This window comes from Petaurus breviceps, unplaced genomic scaffold (assembly GCF_028583685.1).
Source record: "Petaurus breviceps papuanus isolate PSGF00001 unplaced genomic scaffold, PetGlider_PUasm1.0 118, whole genome shotgun sequence".
Lineage (NCBI taxonomy): Eukaryota > Metazoa > Chordata > Mammalia > Diprotodontia > Petauridae > Petaurus > Petaurus breviceps.
This window is the reverse complement of record NW_027185616.1, coordinates 20,020,769-20,048,098: the sequence shown is the minus strand read 5'-3', so window position 1 is coordinate 20,048,098 and position 27,330 is coordinate 20,020,769. Positions and strand designations below refer to the sequence as shown.

At 39.2% G+C, this 27,330-nt stretch overlaps 1 protein-coding gene and 1 pseudogene across 1 annotated transcript in view; both read right to left on the bottom strand.

The window, feature by feature from the left end:
- PIP5K1B (phosphatidylinositol-4-phosphate 5-kinase type 1 beta) overlaps positions 1–20,656 on the bottom strand; it is a 351,452-nt gene extending 330,796 nt beyond the window's left edge. Inside the window, exon 1 of the mRNA XM_069086926.1 lies at positions 20,096–20,656. The gene's annotated coding sequence lies outside the window, so the exon portion shown is untranslated. The remainder of the gene's footprint in view (positions 1–20,095) is intronic.
- On the bottom strand, positions 9,509–10,741 carry LOC138161388 (protein Mis18-alpha-like; annotated as a pseudogene).
- Positions 20,657–27,330: the final 6,674 nt, after the last annotated feature.

The window sequence follows — 27,330 nt, the reverse complement described above, 5'->3', positions numbered from 1 at the left end:
ATCCCAAGCGAGGTCACAAGGAGTTGGACATGACTGAAAAAACGACTCAACAACAACAAAGTGTAAAAAGAACTGAATTTAAAGTCAGAGCGACCTGGGTTTGAATCCTGCCTCTGCTACTTAGTGCCTCCATAACCTTGGATAAGTCATTTCACCTTTCCGTGACTCAGTTTCCTTTTCTATAAAATGAAAGGGTTGGGCTAGACGATGAGTTTCCTCCAGCTGTCAATATGTGATCTTCAGATCCTACACGGAGGAACTTGTCCAACACACACGTAGCGAGTTCTTGGCTAGGATTTGAACCTGAATCTTGTGACTCAAATCTAGTGCTCTTCTCCAGCACTGCACTAGCCATGTCATCATTTGTAGACCGTCTGCTAAATCCATTTATTCTAGTCTATTCCCTCTGTGCCATGCGGGGATACATGTTAAACAGGTGCTTTGTATTTCTTCTGGAAATCCTAATTAGGCTCCAAAAGCAAAGAGAAAATGATGTAAGAATAGAAACTCTGGGAAGAAGGGGGAGTCACACATAGTTGGAATTATCTGGCCTGGTGGGAGAAGAGACACTCCCTAACCAATTCCTTTATAAGAAACAAAAGTTAATGGCTTTCTTAGGTAAATGCTGAGGAAGGCATCTCTGGAGAAGAAGTCATGATTATCTTTGCAGAGCGGTGATAGAGTAGAGATTTAAAATGAGGTATATTTTCTTCGTCAGACCAACAGGCTGATTTGTTTTCCTAGAGTGTACAAATTTGTTAAAAGGGAAGGAAACTCTTAAGTGGGCAGTGATAGCTATATAAAAGGGCAGTGATAAAAATAAAAGGTAGTAATTAAATATCTATGGATATATATACGCATATGTATTAAATGAAAAATTTGTAGTTGTTGAGTCATTGCAATCATGCCCAACTCTTTGTGATTGCATTTGGGGTTTTCTTGACCAAGATGCTGGAGTGGTTTGCTATTTCCTTCTCCAGTTCATTATACAGATGAGGAAACTGAGGCAAATAGGGTGAAGTGACTCCCCCAGGATCACAGAGCTAGTAAGTATCTGAGGCCAAATCTGAACTCAGCAAGATAAGTCTTCTTGTTCAACCCAGTGGGCCATTTAATTGCTCACTATGTAAATTTAGGGTTTAGTACCTTAAAACTGTACCAAGACTCCTGGAATACTCTGCATAATACACACATACACACACGTGCACACACACACACACAACCACATATAACAGAAGTTCACTGGTTCTATATTACCCACTTATTCCTTATATCCTGAAAGTTTTTGCGCTTGTTAATGATTAAATTCACAATAAAAAAGAAAAGAAAGAATTAATAATTCATAGTAATATGGATGTACAGCTGGAAGTGATTAGAGGTCATTGAGTTCAACTCCCTCATTTACAGATGAAAAAACTGAGACCTGAAAAGTTTAAGTGATTTGCCGCAAGTCACACGGTAAAACATCTGAAGCAAGATTCAGACCCAAGTCTTCCCAAATCCAAGTCAACACTCTATTATTATATGATTATACCAATATAGCTCTCTAAGCAAAACTATGAAGAGCTTTTCTCTGACGTAGGCCATCAGAGATCTTGCTTCTATTGCCAGGAGCTCTCTAAACATTTTTTTCTTCCTTGGATAGGGCATAACCCTATATGGAGACCATATTTAGTTTCTGAGGGTAAAAACAACAAAACTTTGTAGATTCTTATGATATGATGGAATGAACAACTAATTGGAAATTAGGAAATCTAGGTTCTAGTTTACAACTCTCCCATAAATTTGACCTTGAAAAAGTCCATTAGTCTTACATGACGATAGAATTGAGACTTGGAAAATACCTTAGAATTTTCTAGTCTAATCCCCCCACCCCCTCATTTTTTCCACATTAAACTGATGTTCAAGGCTGAATGACTTATGAACATCACACAGGTATCACAGAATCTCAGAATTGGAATAGAACCAGAGTCAATTTAGTCCAATTTGCATCTGAACAAAAATCCTCTCTATAACATATCTGGAAAAGTGGATGAGTCTTGCCTGAAAACCTCTATAACTCATTTCTGGAGGCTACCAGAGCTTGGCATAGCTCTAATTCTTAGTATGTTGTTGTTGCATGAACAAAGATAGAAGAGATTAGGAGAGGGAATGATACATTGGGAAAACTCTTGGAGAAGATGGAACAGGATAAAACCCGGGATTAAAATAGAAAGGATCATCTCCTTCCCAGAGGCAGAAATAAAGGAGAGGGTGAATGAAGAATTAGTAGGTTTTTGAAGTATGGATTAATGAAGGCATGGTGAGGTAGCAAATAGTTCCTCAGGCAAAAATCTGGTGGTTTTAAAGAATACCAAGTTTAAATTGGTATTCTTTAAAACCAAGTAAAACTACTCAACATGATAAAAATAATGAATAGCCACGCAGTCACCATACTACTTACAATGACCACATTTGAAAATAGTTTATATTTAATCATCTCACAACCTTTTCTCAAACACCAAATAATTCATATTCCATTTACCTTTGCTTCATAAGACCTACTTTCTTCTCTTCATATCATTCTTTGCCCTCTCTGCCCCAAATGCTTTCCAACTTTCACATAGGACTCAAGTCACTCCTGCATGTTATCACTAAGAAAAAAGACAGGGACAGGGAGTAGATCTTTGATCCCATTGGTGTGGAGAAGTCTCCAGGTGAGGGGACTCTCTCTACCAATGCAGGTCATCCCCTTTGAACTGAGAGGATAAGTCACTTGTCCAGGGTCACTGAAAGTGTAAAAGGAAGGATGTGAAACCAGGTCTTTCTGACTTTGGGGTCACCTGTCAGTGTGCCATGTTGCCTCTGAGGACAAAGAAAAGGTGTGTGTATATGTATATATAGATTTAAACACCAAGATTTACCTGTGAGATTAGACCATGCACTTAAAGAAAAATTATGGTAGTACATCAACAATGTGCTGGATGGGATTTGAAAAGAAATCTAACTATGATGATCCTTTGTGGAGTCTCTACTATAATTCTCTGCTCAATGAGAGTCTTGAAAACTAATAGAAACAAGAGAATGGGTGGAGTACTGAGAATTCCCTTGACCTAATCATAAAGCCATATTGTGTATGTAGTACATGTTGACAGTTTCAAAGAGCCATATAATTACAGAGCCAGGAGGGACCTGAGAGAGCATTCAGTAAACCTCTCTCTACTCAAAGCACAAGCCTCATTGCAACTTAACTGAACAAGATTCAGCCTTGGCTCGATGGCTTCCAATGATGAGGGAAGCACACTACTCCCTCCCCATAAGGCAAAACCATTCCATTTTTAGACAACTCTAAATGTGAGGAAGTTGAATTTTTTTTTAGAATAAGTTTAAATCTGTCTCCCTCGGTCCATTTGTCTGGGTTTTGTCCCCTATGGCTCAGTTTCTTTGAGAGCAGAGACTGTTTTTTTCCCTTTCTTTGTATTCCTAGTACTTAGTAGGCACTTAAAAACTTGTTGACTAAATCAACAAGGTAGGCATTTAATGATAAACTGTCTTGTACTATTTTCTAATTTTCCCCAATTAAACTAGAAGCTTCTTCAGTAAAGGAGGTTTTTTCCCCCACATTTCTTTTGCATCCTCTGAAGCACCCCTTAAGGTTCTAGGCCACAGGAATCGCTCCATAAATGCTTGTGGAATTGAATTCAAGTATTCTGTTTAGTTGTCAGAGACAGCTGTTTAGCTCTTCCCGTTATAAGACCACACCTCACAATATCATTTCCAAGTCAGACTTCCTTTTTTTAGCAGAACCTGACACGAGTTATTTATGGAACTAATGATTTAGTCCCCATCATCCACATTGTCTAGCCCATCACAGCGCCCTATGGCACAAACTCTTTGGCAGAGCTGGATTGCAGTCTTGGGATATGATTAGATTTTTTCAGTGCACTCTCTATCACACTTGGATATTGATAATCATTAATGTCATATTTTAGCCAAAGTCTGAATTAATCAAACAAACTGCTCTGATTGATCTAAAAATGCCTTTCCCTGTGTTAGCAACTTCAAAGACCAGAGGTGACATTTCCCTTATCTTGGGACTTACTCCATATGAAAGCAAAACAGACATCCTGAGACTCTAAAATGTAAATAGGCCCTGCTCTGGTCATTGTCAATTTGCATTTACAACCAAGGAACTCTGTTTCACATATAGATGGCAACAAATAGAAGGCATGAAGTTTTGTGACGCGGTCATCCTGAACTGGGAGGGTCCAAAAATGTATAAAAAGTCTCATGGTTCCTCTGCTCATCAGTCAGGACTTTAGTCCTGCACTCCTAGCACAATAACCGCTAGCCTTACAGGGAATAATGAATGAATAAGGAATAATGTAATTTTTATATTACTATTTGTCTCCTTTAACCAAACTTTTTCAAAAGGTCGACAGAAATGGTGCCGGTGACTCGGATTAGAACTGCTGAATAGCTGAACAGCACCTCACTTCATCAAAGTTAATGATTCAGGCGCCTCAGGATTCATTCTTCCTGGAATCTTGACCTTGATGAGGTTGGTAAATTCTTCTATTCCCAACGAACTTTCCACTAGTTTGGTTGAAGTCCAAAATTCCCTTAAAGCTAGCTCAGGGGTCGGGGATCAATTTGTGTTAAAGCATTCTGTATTACCTAGATCTCCTCTGGAAAAAAAAAAAGCCTGGGATCTCTCTGTATTAACTAGATCTCCTCTGGTGATCTAGGATCTCTCTGTGTTAACTAGATCCCCTCTGGAAAGGAAAAACTAGATTCTTGGATCTCTCTGTAATTAACTATATCCCCTCTGGAAAGAGATTCTGGGGTCTCTCTGTGCTAACTAGATCCCTTTTGAAGGAATTTAGGACCTGGGATCTTTTTTTTTTTCTTTTTTTGCAGGGCAATTGGGGTTAAGTAACTTGCCCAAGGTCACGCGGCTAGTTTTTTTGGGTGTGTGTGTTAAGTGTCTGAGGTCAGATCTGAACTCAGGTACTTCTGACTCCAGGGCCGGTACTCTACTCACTGTGCCACCTAGCCACCCCCATGGGATCTCTTTGTAATTAATTAGATCCCCTTTGGTGATCGGTCTTAGGAAAAGTATTGCCAGCCCTAGTGCTCACTCAGTTAACTACCAAGAGAGGGAATGTTTTCATTTTTGAAGGCAGAGCAAGAACAAAAGGCCGCTTGCAAATCTTGGATTTCAGCACCTTCCCTCCCCTCTTCCCCAATAGCCTCCCTTCTTTTCCTTAAAGGCTTTGATCCTGGGGAGGATATCCTCTCCCCTGTCTTCCCCCTCCTCTAGTCCTGAGGATAGCTACTCTCAGTCCTGCTGCCCTGGCCTCCTCTCCCCTGTCTTCCCCTTTCCCTACCTACTCTAGTCCTGAGGATAGCTACTTTTGTTCTGCTGTCCTAGCCTCCTCGCTTCCCCTTCCCTCAAAGGCCCTGATCCTGAAGCAGATGACAAGCCAGGGTACTAATTGTAGAGGCGCTCCAAGCAAAAGGTTAGTAACAAGCCTCTAATTCACCCTTTTCCTTTTGGTGGACTTCATATTTATATCTTGTCAGTTGTAAATTTGTATTATATTGGGATTGCTGGTTCTTTAACATCCAGGAGTTTTTGTTCTCTCTGCTTGACCTGTTTCCTGAATTTGTAAAGGGAAAATTAATAGTGTTATGGGATTAAAACAATATAATGATTGGAAACTGATTAAAATAATGTCTGGCATATGTTGGATACATTATTATCTCTCTAACTTTGAAGTGGTTTTTTGAATACCAGGAGTAATAAGATCAAATTATTCTATAAGTCATTTGATGTCACTTGAAATTCATTGTTATGTTGTTGCCATATTTCTAAAATTGTATTGTTTTTAAAAGTCTGCTTAGCTAGTGAAATTTGAAAAAAAAAAACCACATTTTTTTTGAAGTGGAAGGACTAGTGTTGCCTGAATTTAAAAAATCTGGATTGTGCTGTATGTGAATTAGGTTTTTATGTTATGAAAATCTGACAATTTAAAGCCGTTCATCCAAGTTTGTCTTTGTTTAAATGGAAGTTTTGTAAACTTAAAACTGCTCATGTGTATGGAAAGGAAGGGTTAGGTATCCCTAGAAACCATTTGTAAAGGCTAGGTCATCAGCCACAGGAAAGGAACTTGTCTTTGATATGTAGTTCCTAAACCATGAACCTGGCTTGTCAAGAAGTTGCAAGTCTATGTGAAATAAGTAGAAGGGATTTCTAATCATTGACTGTGGACAAGTATATGTTTGGGAAAGACAGGTGCTAAGTGGAATCCCTTTCATATGAGATCCTTTTTGCTTATTGCAGCTCCATAAGAATAAAAACTGGCTTTAATCTGTGATTGGTGAAATTTGCTGTTTAAGGTAAAAGGCACTTGGGATATAGTTTTCTGCGTTAAATCAGTATCTGAGAAAATGCCACAAGCTACTCAGAGGGAATGTAATCCTGTACTGTTAACAGGGGGAAGTCTGAATTTGGGAAAAGCTGAAGGGGCAATCTCAGCCTCAGTCTGGGATGGGACTCCTTCTGGCTCAGTTTACCCATGATGTTCCTTTGAAAAGGGATGTTCCCCTCCTGAATTTCCTGAGTCTAGCTATGAGGTGGAACTGATACTGCATGATTTGATAGCTGTGACTCTATCTGAATTTAAACAGAGTCAAGGATGTTTTATCCTGTCATACTTGGAATGTCATGTGTCTCTGATTTTTTCCTTCTGTAGCAAATTTTCTATGATCAGAGTAAGTAGTCAGCAAAAGATAGGAGCGCTTTTGTGTTATCTTACTGGGAAATCTAATATGATTTTATCTAGAATTAGAACATGTGCAGAAAGTTATACAAACTGCTTAAGACTAAACTTTGTGATATCTAGGAATTCTGCAAGTATCTAGGAATTTAATCTGTAATAATACTTTGGGAATTTATGTTATTCAAGGACACTAACTTAAGTTTAATGAATTTCAATTTTTAAAAGTTTATTTTTGCTTGAGATGAAAAAGATCTCATTTAAGACTTTATGTTCATAAAAGAATAACTTACAAAGATGTAATGTAATAGATGTCTAATTAAAAAGGATATTAAATTTTGAGGAAAGCAATAGAATCAGATAGATTCCTCTAAGATTCATTTTCACATTTAAAGGATTTCTATACCAGGAACAGGATTTAGGTAAGAAAACGTAAAACCATTTGTGTGTTAAGGAGTAACAAACAATAGATAAACTGAAAATTCTCTGAAGTTTCAAAAATGTAGAACCAATTTAAAGTGATTGTACTAATTTATTTTAGATCTGAACCAGAGGAGCAGAACTCATTTTTTTGAATTGTATAACGACAAGAGGCATCTGGGATTCAAAAAGATACTGTTTAAAATAGGTCACTGGGATTGTTAATAATGATTCTGGTAATTTGTATGGTTCATGTGTAAGTTTCCTTGGTTATCTTGATGACATGTAATCTCCCTTCCCCAAACTAGTATATTGTGAAGCCACCTAAGTGGTTTAATCTATACCTAACTTAATGTAATTATGCAGTTTTGTAACGGTGAGGAAAACTTTATTATAATGTTTGAGCCTAGCCCTCTGTGGCCAGAAAACTGAACTATTTATGATACTGTGTGAACCTAGCCTTGCATGGCTGGGAAACTGAACAGTTTCTATGTGCCTTTGGTGTCCAATCATCCGTTTTTGGAAGTCCCTGTGAGGCCTGCCTGACTTCTCCAGCTTGTGAATACCCCTGCTCCTGAGTGAACATCTGAGTCATGAGACCTGAAAAGATGACATCAGATGTCAACAGCTTTCCCAAGAATCCGGACCCAACCTGCACAGGAACTGCTACAGCTTTAGCTTATTTTTCTGTATTCTCATTGTGCTACCTTGATCCCCACTACAGCCTGTACTTTGGCTTGTACAACTGACTTACGTATCTGGGGATATCCTACTGTTTAACTATTATCCTTAGTGCCCCCTATTTCAGGAAGTGATTGGAAAAAACCTGAATTCACCTAGATAAGGATATTGGAAAAGCTAACAAGAAGAGAGAATTTTTTCATACCTTCTTTGGTCTGAGAATGAAATCTCATAGATTTGTTCTTGATTAAAAGCAGGGAAATGATCATCATTAATATCATATTTTAGCCAAAGTCTGAATTAATCAAACAAACTGCTCTGATTGATCTAAAAATGCCTTTCCCTGTGTTAGCAACTTCAAAGACCAGAGGTGACATTTCCCTTATCTTGGGACTTACTCCATATGGAAGCAAAACAGACATCCTGAGACCATGAAATGTAAATAGGCCCTGCTCTGGTCATTGTAAATTTGCATTTACAACCAAGGAACTCTATTTCACATATAGATGGCAACAAATAGAAGTCATAAAGTTTTGTGACATGGCATCCTGAACTGGGAGGGTCTAAAAATGTATAAAAAGTCTCATGATTCCTCTGCTTTAGTCCTTCACTTCTAGCGCAAGCATTGCTAGCCTTAAGGGATTAATGAATGAATAAGGAATAAATCATGTAATTTTTATATTGCTATTTGTTTGTCTCCTTTAACCAAACTTTTTCAAAAGGTAGACAATAGCCACTATACTTAAATCCATTTAGATAGTGTATTGCTGATAAGTGACACAACCATCCATCAATAATTCATTGGAAAAGGGCTTCTTCTATGTCCAGAAAAACATATAGCTCCCGGAGTAGCAGATGACTTCCTTTTATATGCTAAGCCTTAGGAGTAATGAGGAGTCCTTGATGGATTTGTCCTATGACAGAGATGTAACTCAAAGGATAATAGATTTCAATACTAAAAGGTCCTTAGAGGTTATTTTATCCAACTTCCTCCTTTTCCAGATAAGGAAATTAAATCTCAGAGAACCTAAGTGATTTGTCCAGTCACACAGGTAGCCAGGAAAAGACCCAGGATTTGAACCTAGATCCTCTAATCTCCAGTACAGAGATCTATCTATTATACCTTCCAAATATCTATTATATTTCTTCCAAAGTCTGCTGCTACATGTCAATTTCCATTTTGACATCTTCCAAAGGAAAGTCCAGATGCCTTTGTAGTATAGGAGTTCTGCTGTATTTAATATTGCCTTAGTATATGGGTTTTGAAAATCTGCTTTGCTCTAGGAAGGTGCTTGCTATATTGAGGTTAGTCATCATGGAATTTTAACTCTGTAACTCAGCTTTCTTGATCAGCAAATATAATGGGCAAAATGCTCTCCAAGGTAACAGAGTTTTTTACTCTAAAATTCCTTGGTACTCTAGTACTTTTAAATGCTATGTCTATTTCTTTGAGAAATTAGGTACTGAATCTAACATATTTCTTTATTTAGCTATTTTAGGATAAAATGGTATTTCTAAAAACATACCAAAAGCACCATGACATAGTGGATAGAATGCATCACTGGAATCCGAGGTTTGACCTGTCATAATGTCACCTAATGACTTAGGGTGTGTCATTGTACTAATCTCAACCTCACTCTTCCTCAACTATAAAATGAAAATAACACCTGAAGGATCTACTTAACAAAGTTGTTATGAGGCTAGAGGGGCACCAATTATTATTATTTTTTGTCATAAGGAATTTATTTGTTCAAGATAATAGCCAGACTTGATTTTTCTATAACATATTCCTCCCCCACCCCCCAACAAGCTAACGGTCAGTTGTTACGATGAATAGACAACAAAAAGTATAAGGAAGATGGCGTCAAGGAATATAAAAATGATACAAGGGAGAAAAGATGGTTGAGGAATCCATAATAAACTCTTAAACTCTCACATGAGAGGTTTCTGGAAGTGACATTTTATAAACATAATTTTAGCAATTCAGAAAAGAGAAACTTTTACCCCATAATTAGCAGTTATAAAATAACACCAATAGTTATAAAACGGATTAAGCTTTTTTCACTTAAATATAACTTGGGGATAAAACTACCTTGAGTACTTTATAACTTCTGCTAAAATGATACACCAACAAATTACAATACATACAAAGGAGAAAAAAAGCAGTAGTAAAAAAAAGTGAAATTTCTTTCATGTTATGGAAAAAAGACTTGAAACAACGGATACACCCAGAGATACAGCTTGTTTAAAACACTTTCCATCTCATCTTGCTTATAAAGAGTTACAGGCTCTTCAGTTTCAGGCACAGCTTCATTTTCAACAGAACCTAGAACATAACCATCAACTGATAAAACATGGAAGCAAAACAAGTCTTGCTTATAATCAAGATATCTGGGTGTACATCTGTATATTTGGCCAATATTCAGTGAACATCCATTACAACTCAAAGTCTCAATCATGCAGCCATAGTCATTTTTTCTAGCGGATAGCTTCTGTTCATCATCCACATAAACATTAGGTGAGATTGCGTTCAGGAAGATGCAGTTGCCATCAAAGTCGGCACCGTCCCAGCTCATGGAGTCCCCCAGGGGCCGCTGGCAGAATGAGCACAGGAACATGCATGGCATGTCCCACTGTCGCGCTTCCAGGTTACTGCCAGTTCCAGTGCCATTGATGATCTTCAACTACTCTTGCTTACAATGCAGGACATCTTCTTCTGTGACATTTCGGGCCTTTAGCTTCTGAATGTGTAAGGACCTTTGGAAGGTAGCCTCCAAGGGATCCGATTCTGCCATGGCTTTCAAAGACCAAGTATTATTTTAAGGTCTAAAAATAAGTGAAAATATATTTTTAAAAAACACCTTAGCGTCATAGGTTTAGAGCTTGAAGGGACCTTTGAGATCATATAATCCAACATTCTTCATTTTCAGATGAGGAAACAGAAACCCAAAGAGGTTTAAGTAATTGGTTCAAGGTTTCTCAGTAAATTAGGAGAACCACGATTTGAACCTTAGCCCATTAAATTCAAATATATCATTTTCACCACATCCTCAGTATCTTTCCCCACATATTTCAGAACTTTATTTTGCATCTTTCTGACACGCTTATCAAGGTTCATTGTGTATAATAGTTAACTGAATATGAATCATTCTTCCCCCAAGCCCTAATAGATTTTAAGTTCTAAGATAGGCAGCACTGAGTCTTACTTAAAATTTGTACCTCTCCACCACCTAAGTCAGTGTGCTGTATACATTAAGTGCTTAATAAATTGTTTTGATGAACTGAGCTTGTATATCCCACTGAGGATAATTTCCTTCAAAGTAGACATCCTATGAGGCTATTGTCACATTTCAACAATGCTCATACATTTAAGAACTGTCTTCAAAATAAAAGTCACATTCTGTATTGTATATCTTAAATGATGCCCAAATCCTCATACTTTGAAGATTGATCTGATTTTTAAAAATAGTCACAAACCATTTGGAGACAATTCCAATGAATATAACTGGTGATTAAACTGGGTATGGGGGGGAATGACATCAAAATAAGATGTAATAGTCTATTTTTTCCTGATTTTTCCATAAACTCACTCTGAATGCAGTTCCAAAAGAAGTGTTCAGAATGTTTTAACAGCATTGCTAGAAGCAGTGTGGTTTTTGAGGTGCCTACTCTGAAGCATAGCATTCATTTATTTATATAAATTCCAATATTCTTTTTTATTTCTTTTATTTTATAGGTATATCTTGTATACACTGATTATAGTGATAAAAACAATTTACATGGGATAAAACCCCTGCAAAATACCATATAACTCTTTAAATGTTTATATAATGTTCCTATTTATTTTTAATTTGCCTATATTATGATGAGAGGTTTTACAAAGTCATAGACAGATATAAATGTGTGTATCCATATATATGTATGCATCCATAAAACATATATAGATTGTGTATGTATACATATAGTATATATAGGTGTATGTGTGTATATAGTATACATATAGATGTGTGTGTATATATGTGTAAAGATGTATATATGTATACACATACACATATATTTACATCTGATTTGATCTTCACAACGACCCTGTGAGGCATATGCTTTTATTAATCCTATTCTACAGATGAGAAGACCAAGGCTGACTGAGGTTAAGTGACTTGACCAGGGCAACAAAGCTAGTAATTGTCTGAGACAGGATTTGTCTTCATATCCTCTCATCTCTAAGTCCAATGAGCTATCCACACATATAACCTCAAAGCTGGGAGTGATCAAACTTTCTTATCACCAAAACATATTGATCTTCAGGGCCAGAAGTCCAAAGGCTTGATAAATCACCTTGTTCTAATCAAACTGGTGAAATTTCTACCACCTGCTGAATTTCAGCTCCTTTAAAAAATAAGGGCACTAAAAATATCAGTAAGATCCCCTCCCCACCTTGATTCTATCCTTTAAAAGATGATGCAGACTTCTTTTGAAGAGTTCTAATGCTCTTCCTGAACTGCCTATATTGCTTCTATACAAAATTCCCATGTGAAATCATTGCCTCAGTTTCCACTGAGGAGTGGGCATACTGACATTTCATAGTATGACATTGTAATGGTAATTTGAAGATCTTCCCTGCCCCCTAATAGGCAAAATGTAATCATGTGGAGCCTGTGGTGGGAGGAGTTTGCTGAAGGATAGAACAGAGCCCATAGGAAACTGGGAGTCAGAGAAGCTAAGCATGGGCAGAGAGAGGATACAGGTAAGCAGACAGCTAGAATTGGATTGTGAGTATTTGTTTGTGGGAACACTAAAGGATGGTGTGGCTCCCTGCTGTGTTATGGTATATTAACCTCTTTGTTGCTGTGATGGATTTGACTTTCTGGTGATGAGATTTGGTTTTCTGGTGTCTGAATAAATGTTTTGCTTCTGTCTTATATAGAGAGAGTCTCTTATATTTTGTGATTTAGAACTTGTGCCAGCATATTCATAGTCTTTGTCGGTGCTATGAATATGGCACTACAGGCATGTGCTAAACCCAGTAGTTTTCATATATTACTTTTAGAAACACACAATAATCAATTAAGAAAACATTCATTATATGCCACCATGAAGGATAAAGAAGGGTCCCTATCCTCAAGGAATTTAAATATATGAAGAAAGGATACACATATCATACTATGATCCTATGGCCCTACTGCTAAGACTGTTATCCAAAAGGGGGAGGGGGAGGGCTACCTATTCTGAGATGTGTTGTTGCAGTTGAGTCCTTTCAGTTGTGACTGACTCTGTATGACCTACATTTGGGGTTTTCTTGACAAAGATACCAGAGTGGTTTGCTATTTCTTTCTCCAGCTCATTTGACAGAGGAGGAAACTGAGGCAAACAAGGTTAACTGACTTGCCCAGGGTCACACAGCTAGTAAATGTCTGAGGGCCTGGTGATCTATATCCACTGTCTAATGACTGGGATCTCATAGATTGGATAACAATAGGTCTTGCCCAAGCACCACTTAATGGCTATTTGACCTGACTCAGAGTGAATGTAAATAGTAACTATTTCTCTTTTGGCCAGCAACCCTGAGGGTCTTCCCCCTCCCCAGTCTGTTTTTTTTTTTTTATTAAAAGGCCCATCCCTTAACTCACTTCTTAAAGAGGCCTCACTCTAAGTGAGAACCTGAAAAAGCTTTAGCCTAAAAGGGCCAGGGTCTCCCACTGCAACCTGGGCCATCTCCAGTCCTCCTGAAGAATATCTGGCCACTGGACCCAGGTGGCTCTGGAGGAGAAAGTGAGGCTGGCGACCTTGCACAGCCCTCCCTCATTCAAGTCAAAGTCAACTTCAAGTCACATCAACATCTTGCTGATGTCATGGTCCTCTTTGAGAATGAAAAAAAAACACAGCAAAAATAAAAGGGGGGGGGGGGGAGTGTAGCGGCAGCAACTCTGGGGCCAATGTAACTATAATATAATTAAAAACAGTAAATGTGAGGAATATCAAGAAAAATGGGAAGGGAGATTTGTTTTGCTTAACTAGTTATTTGTTCTAAGAGTTTTGTTTTTCTCCCTCCCCATAGGAGGGGTATGAAGTCTTGAGAAATTAAAACAAAAAAGTCAAATCCAGAAGATTAGTATCCATACTGCCTGCAAATGTATGAAAGAAAACTATATGGGTAAATATAGGAGAAGTTGGACAGTGACAATGGAAAGGAAGGTTAGAGGGAGGGGGAAAGTGACAAATTAGAGATGGTATCATTAAAGTCTAGTTCAATCAGTTAGAAATGCATACTTAATTGTTTCTTCATTAGTAAAGGCCACAAAATAAGCTATTTTAAAAATTCAAAGGTAAAAAATGCTGTGGTTATCCTCTGAATTCTTGAAGTTTTTCTTGAGAATACTGTCTCATAGTTAAAACAAGCTAAGTGGCAGATCCCAGCCTTGGCAACTGACTATCATTTTGTTGTCAGTAGTTTCCAGTTGCATTGGACTCACGATCTGTTTGGAGTTTTCTTGGCAAAGATATTAGAATGCCTTGCCATTTCCTTCTCCAGCTCATTTTACAGATGAGGAAACTGAGGCAAATTGCCTAGGGTCACACCGCCGGTGTTTGAGACCAGATTTGAACTTAGGAAGATGAGTCTTTCTGATGTCAGGCCCAGCACTCTATTCATTGCACCATCTAACTGCCCCTAATAAATATGATAAGCTCAATGCTAACGGATAAATTACACCTTAAATTTCTCCCAATAGTTGCTCAATTAGAACAGTGCTGTTGTGTTTGCCCTTGTCAACAACTTTGAGCTCCTTGGTTAAAGAGATCTAGAAAAGTAAATTAAGCACAATGAAATTTACAAAATTAGAAACTATTTTAATTTAGTCTAATCTCATGTTTAATTACCACAAAGGCATCAAATGCTAATATTGAAGTATTACGAAATGCATAATTGCCTTCATCAGGAGCTTACAGGGAAGTAGATTTTATATTTTTTTCTTGAAAGGAAAAAAAAAACCATAACATAACACCAACAGCAAACCAAAGGAACAGATGGTCTAGTTCACAAGTAGCATGAATACAGGTTGTTAACCAATCTGAACTGAGAGGGAGGATGAGAAAAGGCTGTTAATTTAAGCCAGGCCTTGGTAGCTACAAGGCCAGATAACCCAACCCTGTAAGAGACGTGGGTTTTCACCATCAGGTGGTGGACATGATGTACAACTGACTTCTAACTTCTTCTGTTAGACTGGGAATAGCCGGAAAGGCCTCCCAATTTTTGTTAAATCATTTGCTACAAAAACACCTTCAGGACTTTATGTCCTAAATAGTAACATGAAGCTGAGGACATGCTAGAAAAATCTTCACAAGAGGAAACATTCTCGAGTTTTCTGCTTAAAAAATACAAGTGGAAACAACATGCAAATGAGAATAAAATGTAGATATATTCATGACTTTACCAGCTGCATGACTGGGCCACCTTTTACTGATGGTTTTATTTACAAGGAAAACAAGCTTGGGAAGCTGTATGTATTTGGCTTCTATTCAAACAATTCCCTCACTTCCTTGTATATTTGATGTGTGGTGCCTAATGTGATGCATAAACCAAGCAAAGTACAATGGAGAGGTGAAAATGGATAGATATTTCCCCCTGAAAACTGATTAATTAAGAACTTTAACAAAAATATTGCTCAATCAACTTCAGTCCTGTTTGATTCTTTATGATTCCATTTGGGGTTTTCTTAGCAAAGATACTGAAGTGATTTGCCATTTCCTTCTCCAGCTCATTTTATAGTTTAGGAAACTGAGGCAAACAAGGTTAAGTGACTTGACCAGGGTCACAGAGCTGATAAGTGTTTGAGGATGAATTTGAACTCAAGATATACTTCCCCATTTCATCCACTGCACCACCTAGCTTTCCCTCTAGAGATGTTTTCAAAGTGCCCTATCTCATTTACCAATCAAGTAGTAGTAGTTTTCTGGAAATCACTGAGGTCTTTACAAGACTAATTATAATACAAGTTTATAAAAACTCCCCTTTGCCATAGAAGCTGTTGCACAGAATTGAATTTGTACACACTTTCTTTTAAAAGAGTTAACAGGCCAGAGTGAGCAGAACAGCAGAGAACAGGTGACCTGGCTTTTAGTAGTAGAGGCTACTGCTAAGTAGTTGTATGTGACCTTAGAAAATCTCTCACTCCCTCCTGGCCTCAGTTTGCCATTTTAAAAATACAGAACTTTGTAATGGTGATCTCACATGCCCTTCCATCTTCAATATAATTCTATCCCACAGGATTCAATATCCCACAAAAATTTGCCAATTTTCCTTGAAAAACAAAAACTCTATTTTACTATCCACCAGGAGGAGGGGAAAGGACTTAGCATTTATATATTGCCCACTAGGTTCCAGGTACCATTAAGTACTTTTTACAGATACCATCTCATTCCTCACAACAATCTTGTGAGGTAGCTGCTATTATTTACAGTTACAGTAAAAAGAGGTTAAGTGACTTGCCCAGGGTCACACAGCTAGTAAGTTCTGAGAATGGATTTGAATTCTGCTCTTCCTGATTTCCAGGTCCAGTACTGTATACACCAGTATGGAATATGGAGCAGGGAGGAATGAGGGAGGGGTTGAAAGAGGAAATCAAAGATCAGAATGGGTTTGGGAAATTTTAAGTATTTCTTCTGTGTTGAAGAATTAGCATTAATATACTGGAAATAACTCACTCCCCTGTAAAATCATCATCATCATCATCATATCAGTTCTCTTATTTGTATTTCCCCCAGTACTTCAAACATTATTACCATGAAATATTGGAAAAGCAGTCAACTAGGCAAACAGCTGCCTAGGACATAGCATATAGAGATATGCAAATGAGGGAAATTGAAAAATACAGGTCGTATGAAATGGAATTCTTTTGCTACAACCCAAGTGCACTTATTAGCTTTGTGACTGTGGGAAAGTCACAGTGTTTCAATTTCATCATCTGTAAAATGGGTTCAAATCACAGCACCTACTTTACAGGGTTATTATAACGATCAATGACCTAACACATTCGAGGCACTTTGCTACCCCTAAATGATGCTTTATAAATTCTAGCTATTCTTAATAATAGTAGTAGTACTAGTCATAAACTGCTACCTATGTTTAAAAACATTTCCCTTTGGTCTATAGTTTGAAAGACAGGCAGAGTGATACAGCGATACAGGCAGAGCAATAAATTGATAAAGAGCTCATCTCAGAGCCAACAAAACCTGGCTTTGGGATCCTGGATAAAACACTTAACCTTTCAATATCTGAGGCAACAAAGACAGTAAGTTAAGGTAAGGTGCCAATTTGCATTGATATGGGGAATTTCCTCCTGAGAGTTTAATATTAACAGATCTATTGAATATTTAGATGAATATACACATACACAAAGACATAGGAGGAGAGAGGGAAGGGAAGAAGGAGGGAGGGAGAAAGAGAGAGGGAGACAGACACTGAGGTAGAGAAAGAGAAAAAGGAAGAGAGTGAGGAGAAAGGAGAGGGAGAGAGGGAAGGAGAGAGCGAGAGAGAGAGAGAGAGAGAGAGAGAGAGATAGAGAATATGTCAATTGATCTAGAACTAAAAGGGACCTAATCCAACCCATTGGAGCCTAGGGAAGTTATCTGTCCAAAGTCACAGAAACTGCCTAGTAGAAAGATAGAGGGAAAACAAAGGTATAGAGTAAACAGTCTATTATGGCAGCCTGGTATTTTATAGAAAATCTCCTCTAACACTTTAAAAACAAACAAAAAACAACCTTGCAAGCCAAAACAAAAAATTTACTATGCAGAAGTTATAGGAGCACATATATTTTTGTACTAGAAAGGGACTAAGTCAATCTACTCTTTTGACGAATGAAGAAACTGAGGCCCAGAGAGAGAATGTGACTTGTTGGATTTTCACAATTTAGAAATAACTGAAACTAACTAACCAGTTCTCTCACCCATATTCTCCACACCTGCACCAAGTACTTCAAACATCACTACCATCAAATACTGGATAAGCACTCAACTAAGCAAACAGCTGTCTAGGACACATCATATAGAGATATGCAAATGAGGGGCATTTAAACATATTCTGAATACAAGGAAAATACAGGTCATGTGGAATGGAATTCTTTTGCTACAACTGAACATGTTATACTAAAGGCTCAAAATCTTGACAGTAATACACTAGGGGCACAATTTTAAAATCTTGCCTAAGGGCACACAAATACCTTGTCCCAGCTCTGACTGAACTCAAAAATTTAATTGTGGCATAGTGGAAAGAAAACTGTGCCAGGAGTCAGAAGGCCTGGGAATGTAGTAGAAAGAGGATTAGAATGGGTGCCATTAGACCTGGGTTCGTCTCAATTTCATCAGTTACTCTCCATGAGATTTCAAGCAGGTTACATCTCCGGGACTTTGTTTCCTCATATTTAAAATGAGGATAAAAAGCAGAAAGGTGTCTACAATCATAAAGCTTTATGGGGGTTAAATGAAATACTATTTGAGAATGTTGTAAAAGTACAGCAAAAATATAAACTAGCATTAGCATTTTTAATGAAATGCAATTAGAGCACATCTACACAAATTCCTAGCATTGAGTCATAAAACAGTAAGCATTTAAGTGCCAACTATATGCCATTACTAAACAAATCAAATAGGGCATGTACAAAATAAACAAAAATTAACTTTATAAAGTGCCTTTCCTGTAAGGAGAAAATTTGGGTAATATAAAAAGTTTAACAAGTTTTGATGTTTAATAAATATTCATGGAATAGAACTATAGATGAGAAAATTTCAGATTGAGAACCGTTCAGTGACATTGTCAAAGAGCTAATAATAAGCATCAAGTTCCACAGTGCCACAATCTCTTATCAAATTATATTTGTTACAACATTTAAGGCTCTTGCTGGTTACTCCTTTCCCCCCAGGAGTACTCAGTGTAACTCATAACTAACATTTTTATCCAGAGTACAAATGTACCACCTCCCCAGTGGCAGGGACTCCTTCTGGTTAGAAAATTCTCTTAATAAAAACCTTCATTGAGAGCCTTCTACTTTATCACATTAAACTGACAAAGAAACACTCTGCTTTTGCAGCTAGCTGTAGAAACAATTTGTCCTCTCATCAAAAAAGGGAGAGAATTCTTTGGGTCACTGCTTATCACCAGAAATAGCAACAGTTTCCCCCTTCCCCACACCGAATCCTCTCCCCCCCCCCCCCAACCCTAAAGCTTGGCTTCTACCTAAGACACCCTGGGTTTTTGGTAGCAGACCGTCGTAGAGTGATGGTGCCTCCTGATAGGAACTCACCATACTCCCTGGGCCTCCAAGAGCCTGGGTTTGTTGGGTTGTTTTCTTTTGGCTTGCAATACAGGCTGTGCCCTCTTTTACAGACTCTCTGTATAATTAATTATCCTTACCTAATTTGGGGGTTCTGATTCCAGTGGGTTCAATGAAAGAACTAATTCACCTATCCAAGCAACTTCCTCTGAGGAGCTTTATAATCAACTATATCCTGCCCAAGCTCGCTGGTGGGATGAGAACTGGCAAGTCTCATCTGCATGGATGTCTCATAAACAGACCTTGGCACTTGCTGCTTTCTCCCATCAGCTGGGACAATTATGTCAAAACCCTTTCTAGACATGTCCCCCCCTCCCTATTCTCATCCTGAGACGTTAAAGCATCATCTGAAAAGGTGTGTGGGGGGTGGGGACGGGGGGAGGCGTGAGCAGATTGCAGCATTCTCTGCCATAACAACACTGCACCTGTTCACTCCAGCTCCGGCGCCAGTAATGACCAAAGGAAACCTCTCCTGCCACCCGAAATGCCTCCTGATAAGTTTCCAGGTCCAAAGCATGGGGAAGTGGGGGCCGAGCCCTCATCTGGCCCCTCTCCTACCTCTGGTGTCTCTAAGGGGTATCCTCCACGAAACCCCTCCCCTCCCCAGTCAGCTCCGCTGGTGTCACTGCGGACCTGGCGGGGGTGAGGCGGGCCAAGCTGGGCAGCTGTTAGTCGCCGGCGGGAAAGTCTGCCTTCAAAGCTCTACCAGCCGGCCCGCTCTCCCCAAAGCCCCTTCCTCCTGCCAAGTGAAGGCTTGCCAAGTCCCTCCGGGAGGATGAGAATGGGCTGGAGTGGCGCGGAGGAAGGGAAAAGGGACCAGGTTTGGGGGGACGCGAAGAAACCCTCTCTCATCCCCCGAACGCCAGGGGCCCGGAGGGAAGGAGGGAGAGAAACCTAGTGTCTTACCCCGGGGCCGGCAGGATCTCCCAGACCAGTCGCGCCACAGTCTGCTAGTTCCGGGGATGTGGCTGCTACGGCGGCGGCCGCGGGCTCTTCGGCTGGAGGAGGCAGGGAGAGCAGAGGCTGACGGGCGGCCGGAGCTTTCCAGCTGTCTGGCCCAACTCCCTCAAGACTGCCGCTCCGGAGGGTGCGTGTATGTGCGTGGAAGTGTGAGTGTGGGGACGCGCGCGGCTCCGACTCGTCTTCCTTCCCTGCCCCGCCGCTCCCCGGGGCCACAGAGGTGCCCCCGATCGCCTGGTTCTGGAGCTGAGCAGCAAACACCACGCGCCGTCCCTGCCTAAGGCAACGAAGTCTCTGGTCACGTAGTCCTTTCCTCTGTCTCTTTCTCTACTTCCCACCCCCTCCTCCTGGTACAGAGGGTCAGAGGAAACGTGAACCAACCAGCTCGCCTGGGACCCGGAGGCTCCGGCCCCGGCCCCGGCCCGGGTGCAGCGCGCGTGAGTCTGGGAGAGCAGCGGAAAGAGCGAACTGCGCCGCTGGGCACCGAGGGCCCCGCCTGCCGGCTGCCGCTGCCCAAGCGCTTCCCCTTTTCTCTCCTCCCCCTTTCTCCAGCCCCACACACCCGGCAGGGAAGAGGGACCGGTTGGCAGCAAGCTCAACGGCAGTCTCGGGATCCGCCACCGCTGCTCCCTCCCGGTGTCCCACAGTCTGGCCGTGGGGTGCTTAGACCACCCCATCCCTTCTCCTCCCCCGCGGAGTGCAATCCGGAAAGATGGGTTGATTTTCAACCTCCAGTGGCCTTAGACATTACAGAGAGGGTGGATAGAATGGAAATGGGTTAGAGACTCTCCTGGCCTCTCTCTTAAGACGCTAGGGTGGGTTTAACAACCTCCAATCTCCTACTCCAGCCGTGTTTCTCAAACTTTAACACCGGGACTCCCTAGAGTATTCTTTAGCCTACAGTATAACCTGTCATCAGAGATTTCATCAATGTGGATACTCCTTTCACTAGTGCTGATCACAACCCGTACTGTCTTTATCCTGTGCAATTCATAGCCATGGTTTTTCAGCTAAGTCCTCCATTAAGGCTCTTCCCAAGAGACTTAAGGGCTTTCTGACTTAAAAATCTTTTTTTTTTTAATATCTAGAGGTGCTGGTGTATTATTTGTACAACCTAAAACCTGTCCATCTGTTGTCTTTCATTCTCCAAATTTAGGACTGGCCCACTTCCTAAACAGAAAAGGAAGTGGACTAGTGTATGTATATACATGTATCTACACAGATATGTATACTTCTATGAAAGGAAATGGGCCTATATATAACATATTCTCTATATGGTGGGCTATATATGTCTACATACACTCGTGTATATATACATCTGCAATGTATGTATACCCACATGGTGTCACAAAAGTCTTAGTGCAGTTTTAAACTAATAGGTTAATAGATATCTTTGACCTCTCACTTTCAGATGTCAGTTTTAAGTCAGTTTACACCTACCACACCCATTTCTATTCAGTAATTTACAGTTTGAGTTCTTCTAGTATAGTGATGTTCCATGTTTCACAGCCATATGCTGTCACCAGGTGAAAACTATTGGTATACTCACTCTTCCTTAATCTCTACTCACCACTATTTAGGCCAGTAACATGGAGGAAGTATATTGGGTAGTGGTTTGGTCTGGGAGTCAGAATGACAAGGGTTCAAGCATATCAAGCAGCTGGGCAATTCAGTTAAATTATCAGTTCCCCACCCTAGGCTATTCTCTAGGACTAGGTTAAAGACAAAACTACTTTATAATGCTACATTATAGGTAGAGGGAGTTTCTACTTACATTGAGTCATGAATCTCCAAAACAAAACCAGTAATAATACCTAGTTCATGACAAAGACCACATTTATTACATTCTAGAGTCTCGCTTCTGTATCAAATGAAAAGGAAGAGGGAAAGTTTTGCAAGCTAGTTTCTCTCATTGCAGAAACATTGAGTTCTCCTCTGAATTATGATCTAGCCAAGAGATTTGGGTGGACTGAGAAGAGGATACTAAAAAGGAAGAATCAGTAGGCGGACAAGGTGATAATGGGAGATAGTCTGATAAAAAGGAGGGGGTGTAGCAAGAGAGCATGTAAGGCTGCTACACTCTTTGGGGAGATGGGTCATAGATGCAGTTAACAGACAGCTGGTTTGAACTTCCTGGCCTTGGGTTGGGATGGGGGAGAACTCTAATTACCCACAGGAGAAATACTGTCTTTCAGATTATTAATCAGTAGAAACAAAAACAGCTATCAGGAACGAGCCAGCTGGACACAGTTAAGGGAATAAAAATCCTTAAAACCTGGGAGCTAGGTGGGGGCAATGGATAGAGGAATGGCCCTGGAATCTGGAGGAACTGAATTTAAGTCTCGCCCTAGACACTCACTGTTTGGCCCTGGACATATCATTTAAGTCTGTTTGCCTCAATTCCTTGTCTGTAAAATGAGCTGGAGAAGGAGTCCCAAAAGCCCCTAACAGGGTCTCCAAGAGTTGAACACAACTGAAGTGACTGAACAGCAAAAAAATCCTTCAAACATCTTATTTCCCCCCTCCCCCATATACCTCAAAACCCAGGTACATGGAATTTGCAAGCCTCTCTAATTCTATGGGATTAAAATTATACTTGTAAAGGTGAACTTTTAACTTTTTTAGACATCTTCCAAATGTATATGGTTTTGAGTTTGCTTCCTTTGCCTAAGACCCTGCCTTTCCTCTACATGCAAAAATCACCTCTTTATTTTAATATATATTAGCCTAATATAATAAATATATTATATTTAGTATAATATATTTAATATATAAATATGTAATTTAATATATATTGATAAAATTTATATTATATTATATATGGCAATCATATATCACCTAGGACACCCGCTACCCAGGTTTGTTACACTCTGATTCTATAAATAAAAAGAAATACACAGAGAGAATGATCCCCCTTTGATGTGTTTACTTTTACCAACAAGACAAGCAGCTAGAGAAATGACAGTAGTTCAAAGCAAAGGCATTTAATGAAATAGCATAATAAGAAATGCAGCAACATGGCATTTCCCTGGTAAACCTGGGGCAAGTACACAGACTGTTAGTGAGAAGAGGAACATATAGAATGAGGTTAAACACATGGAGGGGCACATATGTATGGAAAATGTGTGACCAGGGAGTACATGCAAAGATACAGAGATAGCGGATGTGAGCGGAGGGCAGCCCATACCTCCAACACCCCAGTCATACTATTTTTCTGATGATGTCACTACTCCCCTCCTATTTGACCTGCTCTCCACTGTTTCGGTATGACCTGCAATGTCTACTGAGGGATATAAAGTTCATAGTCTTTTCTAGGTGGAACTTTGTTGATTTCTTGGTCACTACTATGCATTGCTCAGCTGAGCATGCGGTTCTAGAGATTGTCTCGACTTCTAGTTTTGGGCGTTAGCTTGAGTCCTCAGCTGAGATGCTAGATGAACCTTTACCATCTTTATTTTAGCTTAAAGCTTCAGCTCTTTTGGTGAAGGAAGCAGGCATTGTAAACCTCTCTACAGCATTGAATACGGTTGACCACCCTCTCTTTCTGTTATTCTTTCTGCTCTAGGTTATGATGCTGCTTTTGCTTGCTTTTCCTTCCTGTCGGCTCCTTCTCAGGTATGGGTATAGGTGGATACAGCTTCAGCTTTAGTGATTCTTCATTCATAACATAATTGTAGGTATACCCCCAAGACTCTGTCTTGGGTCACGTTTTTATTTACTCTCTCATTTGGTAATCCCATCAACTACCAAAGATTCAATTGTCATCTCTAGGCAGAGGACGTATATACATATACATGTATATGTGCGTGCATACACTTGTGTGTATGTGTATGTTCACTTGTATGTATTTGTATGTATAGCCCCTTGTTTCTCTCTTGAGTTACAGTAACACATCACTTACTAAACATTTTTTATTTTTTATAAGATGTTTCCCCCCACAAATAATAGGGATTTATTCTCTCTCCCTTTATTAATTCCCCTCCACTTTCCTCACCCTCCATCTCCACTGAAAACCAATACAAAGCAAATCTTTGTAAGAAATATTTATGTTCAAGAAAAGCAAATTCCCACATTTGCCATTTCCAAAAACATATGTCTCTGCATATTAAGTCCATTACCTCTCAGTTAGGAAATGAGTAACATTTTTCATCATGGCTTCTCCGGAATTATTGTTGATTTTTGCATTTATCAGAATTCTTGTCTTTCAAAATTGTTTGTTTTTACAATGCTTTAGTATAAATTATTCTCAAAATTCCTTTCACTCTACTCTGTATCAGTTCATGCAATCTTTCTAGGTTTCTCTGAATATGTCCTTTTCATCATTTCTTACAGTACAAGATAATTTCTTTACATCCTTACGTCATTCTATATCCAACCATTCTTGAATTGATGTGTACCTCATTAGTTTCAAATTCTTTGCCACCAACAAAAAAAAAAAAGAGCTGCTAGAAGTATTTTTGCATATTTAGGTCCTTTTTTTCTTTCTTTGATCTCCCTGAGGTATAGCCTAGTGGGGATATTACTGGATTATGGATATTACTGGATATATACAATTAAATAGCTTGTTGGACAAAGTCCCAAATTATTTTCCAGAAACCTGGACTAATTCACTTCTCCATCAAGAATTCATTAATGTGCCTTTTCCCCCATAGCCCCTCCGACATTTGTTATTTCCCCTCTTTTGTCTGCTTTGCCAACCTGATGGGTTTAAGATGAAACCTAAGAGTTGCTTTAATTTGATTTTCTCTCATTAACAGTGATTTGGAGCATTTTTAAAATATGACTCTAGATAACCTGGCTTTCTTCCCTTGAAAACTCCTTATTGGATCCTTTGATCATTTCTCAATTTGAGAATGGATTTTATACATAAATTTGAATAAATCCATTACATATTGAGGAAATAAGACATTTTTTCGAAAAATTTGATATAAAGGGTTTTTTTCGATGAACGATTTCCATTCTAATTGTAAGCGCATTGGTTATGTAAAAACCTTTCTAATTTAATATAATTAGAATTGTCCATTTTCTCTTCTGTAATTTCAATTCCTTGTTTGGTCATGAACTGTTCTCTTATCCATAAATTTGAAAGATAATTCCTTCCTTGCTCCTCTACTTTTGTTTCTGATATTACTTTTTATGTTTTGCGTTGTGTGGTGATATATATATATATATATATATATATATATATATATATATATATATATTATGATGCATATATTGTTGTTTGTCCTTTGTTTTTTCCAAAAGGTCCAATGACCATGGGGTGATGTCTTGACTTGGACATGAATTGAATTGAAGTGAGGAAGAGTTGCACAAAGTCATTGACCTTACTCTCTCTTCATGAGTCATTGAAGTCCATTGGCAAAACAAAAGTCAGGACCACTGGAAGTGGTCTGGGATGTAGTAGATGGCCTTGTCATCTTTGATGTCTGACCAATCTCTAAGCGCTCCACTAAACACCACCTGTTTCAACCCCGTTCATGAAACAAACTGTTCTTGTTTGTTCATTCTGCCAGAGGAAGTCTTCGAGTGCTTGGAGTAGATGTCTCTCTAACTCACCAACAGGATTGAGGCCTGCTGGTTACCTTCAGCATGGTTTAGCCATCTGCCCAATCAGTTTTACTGGCATGTTGCTGCTATGCATGCTACAGCTTCTTGCAGTCATAGGTGAGAGTTTGGTGGTAGGTGGCCAATGAAGGTAGATGAGCAGCCCTGAAAAGGGCACAGCAAGCCCTTATGCCAGGAGTGCTAGTCCTCCCTGAACATCCCACACACCCCTGTATATAAAACACATATTATAAAATATATATACATTATCATGTTATGTATATACGGTACATATAATTTACATGTATGTAAGGGTTATGGAATTTAAAGATCTTCCATGCCCCATTGGACTTGCTGACGTAGCAGGAAGGGGTGGAACAAGAGGAAGCGGAAGCCAAGCTAGAGTTCCTGTGGTGGCTAGCAGTGGTGGCAACGGGCGGCAGCAGTAGCAGAGGCAGCGGCAGCACGAAAGCCCTTTTTGAGTCAGCCAGAATTTCTGCTAAGGACTCCTGCTGAGGACTGCCAGGGGCCGGAGCTGCTGGGAGCATGCTTCCTGGATGCTGGGTGGTTGCTGTGAGTGGGGAGAAGAGGACCTTTGCCTGAGGTAGACTGTTCTGTTTTAAAGGCTTGAGAATGTGGGTGCTTTCTGCTTTATCTACCTGTGTAGATAACTTCATAACTACTCTGATGGCTTTCACTTTCTGGTTTTGGGACTCAGTCTTTTGGTATTTTAATAAATTTTCTAGCTTATTCCCCCATATAGCAAGCCTGATGTATTTTGTGATGGATAATTACATCAGCATATCTGTAATTTCCATACGCATTGTGAATATGGCATTGCTGATACAATGTATCATATATACAAATATGTATGTGATATATTTTATGTGGTTAGTCTAAACCTAATTTCTGCCAGATTACTTTCTAATTTTCCTAGCAGTTTTTTTTTTTTTTATTAAACAGTAAGACCTTATTGTAATAGCTTGAACCTTTGGGATTATTAAACATTAGGCTATTAGGTTATTTTTTTTCCTGTATGTTGTGTGCCTATTGTGTTCAACAAATCAACTTTTCTATTTTTAACCAGTACTTGATGATTACTGCTTTGTAGTATGGTTTGAAATCTATTACTGCTAGGCCCCCTTCCTTTCCACTTTTTTCATTAATTCTTGATCTTTTGTTCCTCCAGATGAATTTGTTATTATTTTTTCCAGCTGTATAAATGAATAATTTTGTAGTACGGTTCACTTATTTATATTATTATATATATTACATATATAATATAATTATTATTATGTACTAAATAAGTACATTAGGTGGTATGATCATTTTTATTATATTGTCCTGGCTTTTGTTATTGTTGTTCAGTTGTTTCAGTCTTATGCAATTCTCCCTGACCCCATTTGGTGTTTTCTTGACAAAGATACTGGAGTAGTTTGCCATTTTCTTCCCCAACTCATTTTACAGGTGAGGAAACTAAGTCAAACAGGATCAAGTAACTTACCCAGGGTCGCACAGCTAGTGAAGTGTCTGAGGTCAGATTCGAACTCAGACAGATGAGTCTTTGTGACTCTATCCCAGTGCTATATGCAACTGTACCACCTGACTCCCAGGACACCTATTAGGGCTGTATA